Raw genomic sequence first — 6,986 nt, forward strand, 5'->3', positions numbered from 1 at the left:
CAGCCCATGCCACCGCCCATCCTCAGTCTCCCACCCCCACCAGTCCCGCCCCAACCCACAACGCCACACACAGCCCCAGCTCTACCCCCTCCCCATTCTCCCACACCCTCAGCGCCACCCCCATACCCAGTCTCCAACCCCCACCGCCAAACCCAGCCATTCCCCCCAACCTTCACCGCCACCCCCAATCCCCCGTCCCCCACCCCCACCAGCCCCAGCCCAATCCACGCTGCTAGCCCCAACCCCAGCTCCACCCCTTACGACTAGCCCACCCCACACCTTCACTGCCGGCCCCGCAACTCACGACACCCGCACCTCTACCTCCACCTCCACCCCGCTCCCTCACCACTAACCTGGCAATCCATGGCACCACTAGCACCTCCACGCCCCCACCCCGCACCCCCACCATCACTCTAGCAACCCACGACACCCACACTACTCACACCTCCACCACTCCACCCCCATCCCAAACCATCACCACACCTACCATTACCACACTACCGCCACCACCCACCAATACCTACACCTCCATCATCGCTACCACTAGGCTGTCCATAGATCCATGTCAAACTGTACCTCAACAGTCTGGAGGTGATGAAACTCCTCTACGTTGACAGTCTGGAGGTGATGAAACTCTCATACGTGAACAATTTACAGGTGATGAAATTGTTATACCTTTACTTTCTGAAGATGTTGCCGGTATTGAATATAATTATTGAAAAAAATGATTGACTTGGTTAACAAAAAAAATTGATTGGTTATATATATGTGCATGTATGGTTAATTAAAAAGTCCAACAAAAACAAGGCCTGTTATATAATTATTGAAGAAAGATGATTGACTTTGTTCCCCGAAAAAAAAAGATGATTTGACTTTTTCCACTTTATTGCAAGCTTATGTTGGAGAGGTTGAATCACCACCTGTCCCCCACCACCAACATCCACCCCCACCACACCACCAGCCCCGCCACCCCCCCACCCCAACCCACGTCGCCACCCATAGCCAGAGCTCCATGCCCCACCCACCCTCACCGCCACCCCCTTCCCCAGTCTCCAACCCGCACCGCCAAACCCAGCCACTCCTCCTACCTTCAACGCCACCCCCCATCCCCAGTCCCCTACCCCAACCCACGCCGCCATCCCCAGCCCAAGCTCCACACCTCCCCACCCCCACTCCGCACCTTCACCGCCACCCCCGCAATCCACAACACCCATATCACTCACATCTCCACCCCCACCCCACCCCCACCACTCACGCCGCCACCCCCAGTCCTAGCTCCACACCTCCCCACCCTCACTCCGCACCTTTACCGGCAACCCCAAAATCCACGACACCCACACCATTCACACCTCCACCCCCAGCCCCACCCCGCTCCCACAACGCCACCCTCGCAATCCACAGCACCACTCGCACCTCTACCCCTGCAACCCACGGCAGCCGCATAACTCTGACCTCCATCCACCATCCCAATCCTGCACTCTTACTACATCCACCATTACCATACTACCACCACCACCCACCAACACCTACACCCCTCCCCCTCCCCCATCATCGCTACCACTTGGCAGTCCAAAGATCCATCTCAAACTGTACCTCAACAGTCTGGAGGTGATGAAACTCCTATACGTGAACAGTCTGGAGGTGATAAAACTGTTATACCTTTACTTTCTAAAGATGTTGCTGATATTGAATATAATTATTGAAGAAAGATTATTGACTTTGTTAACCGAAAAAAATGATTGGTTATATATACAATTATGTTTGGTTATATATGTGTGCATGTATGGATAATTAAAAAGTCCAACAAAAACAAGGGCTGTTATATAATTATTGAAGAAAGATGATTGACTTTGTTCACCGAAAAAAAAAGTGATTGACTTTTTTTACTTTATTGCAGGTTTATGTTGGAGAGGCTGAATCACCACCACTCTCCCACCACCAACCCCCAACCCCACCAGCCCCACCCATCCCCAGTCTCCTACCCCCACTAGTCCCGTTCTAACCCACGCCGCCATCCACAGCCCCAGCTCCACCCCTCTACACTCTTCCCCCACCCTCACTCCCACCATGCATCCCAAGTCTCTCACTCCCACCGCCAAACCCACCCATTCCCCCTACCTTCACCGCCACCCCCACTTCCACCAGCCGCACCCCAACCCACACCGCCACCCCCACGTCCACTAACCCCACCCTCCCCACTCGCCCACCCCACCCCCACCTGCACTCTGCACCCTCACCGCCACCCACGTAACCCACGGCACCCACACCACTCGCACCTCCACCCCCACCCCAACCGCCAGCCCCTGCCATCCATTCCGCCACCCCCAACCCCTACCAGCCCCACCCCAACACACGCCGCCACCCACAGCCCCAGCTCCACCCCTCCCCACTCTTTTCCCACCCTCACCATCACCCTCATCCCTAGTCTCCAACCCCCACTGCCAAACCCAGCCACTCCTTCCTACCTTCACCGCCACCCTTCATCCTCAGTACCCCACCCCAACCCATGTCGCCACCCCCACCACTCGCCCACCCCCACCCCACCCCACCCACCCTGCAATCCACGGCTCATGCACCACTCGCCCACCCCCACCCCACACAGATAATATTTTGTAACAATCTGTTTTATTTTGTTACAAATTATGTTAGTTTTTGTAATGAGATGGTGTTTTGTTACAAAATATTGTAATATTTTGTAACAAAAAAAAATCATTGCAAAAATTTAAAATATTTTGTAATAATATTTTTGTGTTTCAAAATCTTTAATTGTTTTATAACAAAAAATTAATTTGTCACAAAATTCAACATTGTTTATAACAAGTTACTTAATTTGTCATAAAATATAAGTATATTTTATAACAAAAAAATTATTTCAAAATGTTAAACACTTTGAGAGTAAAAAATTATTTATATAATTCTTTTTAGAATAATTTTATTTTTTTCAAAAATTAAAATATTTTACATATTATTTATATTCATTAATTTTTAAAAATCGTAAATATTAATTTTGTATTCCTTTAAAAAATTAATATATAATTTTAATTAATAATCAAATTTTTAATGTTAACTAAAAATTAATTTGTGAAAGTTTAAAAAATTTAATTAAACTATAAATATAAAATCAATAATTAATTATAAAAGAAAAAAAACTAAGATACACAAATATAATTTAAGTAATTAAGATTCTTGTGTATTTTTTTATAATTGATTATTTTATATGATTTGAAATTAAAATTTAGTAATAAAAGCATTATATAATTTAATCTAAATAATTTTTATTATGAATAAATTATAGTTTATTTTATTAAATTGAGCTCTAAAAGATTAATTTATTTAAAATGGTTAAATTGATTTTTATAAATTCTTTAATTTTAAGTTAATTAATGTTTAGGTATAAATTTTTATTATAATTAGTTGTTTTATGTAAATTAAAATTAAAATTTTAGTAATAAAAAATAATAAAAAATTATATCAATAATCTGAATAATTTATTTATTTATCTATACTTTTAAATTAAAAATATTTAATAAAAAATAATTTATAATTTAAAAAATAAGTAATATTCTTAAAATTAATTATATTGATTAAATTTAGTTTTTAAATTAAAACTCTACACCAATCCCAAATTCCCAATTCTAAACCTTAATTCCTAATTCACTAATCCTAACCCCAATTTCTAAAATACACACATGTAACACCCTCCCCCTACCACCTGTTCATTCTCTACTGAGCCACATTCACCCTCCTTCGTGACTTACTCACCACCGTCCTCCTCTTTCCAGATATACATCCACAAACAGACTCACTTCACTCACTCTCAGCCTCACCAACGCACTCACACTCAAGTTCCTCACTCTTGCTTCCTACACTTACACACAGAGAAATCGAAAGGGAAAAGAGAGAGCTCGCGAAACAGAGAGGGATGGAGCCGCACTTTGCCGTCGACCCACGCCTCGCCCACGCCACTGTCCTTATCGCCAAGGAATAGGGACGCCGTCGACGCTGTTCAGGGAGGAAGGGAGAATTGCGCGAGAGCCAGTGGAAGAGGGAGCCTCTGCTGCGTCACCACCGTGCCTTCATCATCGCCGAATCGCCTTGTCGTTGTTGTTAGGGATTGTCGTGAGAGGTGTCGCCATCGCCGTCGTGCCCTAGTGCCGTCAATAGAAGCCACAACCGTCGCCTGAGAAGAACCCGAAGAGAGAAAGGGAGCCCGCAAAGAGGAACCCGAAGCAGGAACTTCCGTGTCGCACCGTAGATCTGTCACCGTGCTGCTGGGCTGTCGCCACCACCGAGGGTCCATCGTCGTCGCCCTGAGTTGTTTCTGCCGTCCAAGCCATCAATGAAGGGAGCCTTGCTACTGTGTGCTAAGTGGAAGAGGAGCCACTATCGAAAGAAGATGCCGCTGCTGTTGCTGATCTGATTTAAGGCTATTGCTGCTGCTGCGGGTTGGAACGAAGTTGAAGTCACGCTTAATTTTGTGGTTTTCGACTATCTAAGGTAGGGGATATTTTATTAAATTAAATATTTTAAACTTTGAATGCCTAAGAAGTTTACTGAATTATTGCAAATATATGAATGCTTGATCTATGATGGATTTTGGATGCAGAGTAAATGTGTGACTGGTTGCGTCTCTTGGTGGTTTTATGTGATTTGAGATCTTTGCTAAAAGAACGTGTATGTTGGTGTGAAAGTTCACTGAAAATGTATTGGGTGTTTGTAATTGTGAAAGCATGTTTTGTTCTTCATTTGAAATATGTTTGAATGATGACTTTAAAGACGCTTGGTAATGCTGATTTTGGTTTTTAAGAACGATTTTGAGTTAAGATCGTGATTGTAACTGGATTGCTGGAAATTCTGGTTCTAATTTTTATGTCAAATGGTGGTTATTGAACTGTTTGTTTGATTAGATTGTGATATATTGAATTAAGAGTTCTTGGGCAACTTTGGTTAGTCAAAAGAAAGTTGGAAATGTGGTTTTAGATGAATCCTAGGCTTGAATATAGGATTTGGTATGTGTGATTGTTGGAAATACTTTGTGCAGAATTTCTGCAGAAATCTGCATAATGTTGAGCTCGCCGTTGCTGGAGGTGAACCGGTGTCGCGTCCTTGCGGCCAGAGCCACAAGCGCCACTACTACTACTCAAATTCCGCTTCTCTTCCATTAGGGTTTGCTATCTCAGCAGCCCTTTTGAAGCTTGACTTAGTTAGAGATAAGGTCATTTTGGGATATTTTCAGAAGTTTTGATTGCATGTGGGGCTTCTTCATTTTGTGCTTACAGATAATAAATATTGCGTTATGTATTTATGTTGTCACTCCCCCTCTACGTTAATTGTTATGCAAAATAAGATCTACTTCTGAATAGCTAATATTTGATTAGGCAATGATTATTGTTGCATGGAATGGATCTGGGAATCCAAGTGCAATTTTTAATGGTGATGTCTTCAAGAAGGTGCTGAGTGTGTTTATAACAGCAGCCATATTGAAACTTGGACAAGGTAGGGGATAGCAAATTTTACCTGAAGATATACTACTGTCTGGTGTAATTCAATAGCTAATTCTATCATTGTTTCATGTGTTTCTGTAAAAATTGCAATCTACCTTGCTACTTTAACCGCCGTTTTGGAACCATTTCTTTTGCCGCTATTAATGTCTAAGTGTCTAACATGCAAGAGTATCAATGGCCAAAGTCTTTCTAAACTTGTTTACTTTCAAGCTTTTTACATTATGAGGAGTTTGCTTGTGGTTTTTCCTTTTTCTTTATCCTGGTTCTGTTTTTCACTTGGGCAGCTACTCTGGATGTGATTCTCAGTTGGAAAGAGAGAGAGGGAGAACTTGAAAAGAGAGAGCTCACCACCATTTCTTCCTGTCCCCTTTCCCCTGTTCTGCTTCTACATTCCCAGGTCATTTACTGCATTTTTCTTTCAATTCTGTTAAGTTCATTCAATTCTGTTAATTTTGCTTAGTTAGACTTAGTTAGATATGCATGTTGTAGTGGATTCTAGGTTGTTAGGTAGGCTGAACATAGTTTGTAGAGGAATTAGGTCTAGAAAAGTTTTGCTGTTTTGAATGTGTTTGGAATAAATTTTTGTTAATTGTTTGTTGAAGGATCATGAATGTTGTTTGAATTTTTGTGAATCTGTGATTGGATGATAATGATTTTCTTCTTTTCTGAATCAAATTTTCTGAATCGAATTGTGAACTGCTGCTGTTATGTGAATTTAGTTTGTGCAATGATGATGATGAATTTAGATTGTGCACTCAAGTTTTTTGTTGCTTATTTCATATGGATGAATATGTGAATTTTGTTTAATTATTATTGTATTCATATGAATATTGATTTGATTGAGTGAATTTGGGAAATATGCTAAATTGCTGCTGAAATGCTGCCGGAATTTATTTAAATTTGTTTCACTATTAGTTTTTCATTTAAGTTAAATCTCCTCATCTTTCTATGGATTTCAATTACATTGAAATTGAGAATTGAGACTTGTGAGTGCTTTGGTTGGTGGTATTTTCAGGTGTGTCGCACTTATTAGAAGCTTCTCCATGACCATGAGAAAGGAGCTGAATGAACATGATGGAGTTTGTAATTTGTAGTTACATTTTGGAGATTTATAATTCCTTATTTTTCTTGTCCTATATATATCTATCTAGTTCGTTAGGGTTCTTCAATATGTCTTGTTAGTTTGTACTTTATACTTTATATGTTAAGATTTATAAAACAATCTTAGTTAAATGAAAGATATTTGAACTATTTATGTTATTATTAATAGTATATAAATGTTGACTTCTTGAGTAAATTAGTTAATATATTAATTAATTAAAAACTAATATAATTTGGCAAATTATGTGTAATTTGTATTTAAAAAAATTATTACAAAATAAATAGTATTTTGTAACTAAAGAAAAAAAATGTTAAAAAATGAAGTTACATTTTGTAAAAAAAATTTATGATAAGAAAAAATATATTGTCACCAAAAATATT

The 6,986-nt window shown here is 40.7% G+C and overlaps 1 non-coding gene across 1 annotated transcript; it reads left to right on the top strand.

Annotated features, from left to right (window-relative positions):
• The first annotated feature begins 3,629 nt into the window (after window positions 1-3,629).
• LOC112695869 (uncharacterized) lies at window positions 3,630-6,755 on the top strand. The gene is made up of 4 exons (XR_003150556.2): window positions 3,630-4,497; window positions 5,379-5,496; window positions 5,789-5,901; window positions 6,520-6,755. It is a non-coding gene; the product is annotated as an uncharacterized protein (transcript).
• The last annotated feature ends 231 nt before the right edge of the window (window positions 6,756-6,986 follow it).

This window comes from Arachis hypogaea, chromosome 6 (genome assembly GCF_003086295.3).
Source record: "Arachis hypogaea cultivar Tifrunner chromosome 6, arahy.Tifrunner.gnm2.J5K5, whole genome shotgun sequence".
In the NCBI taxonomy this organism is placed as follows: Eukaryota; Viridiplantae; Streptophyta; class Magnoliopsida; order Fabales; family Fabaceae; genus Arachis; species Arachis hypogaea.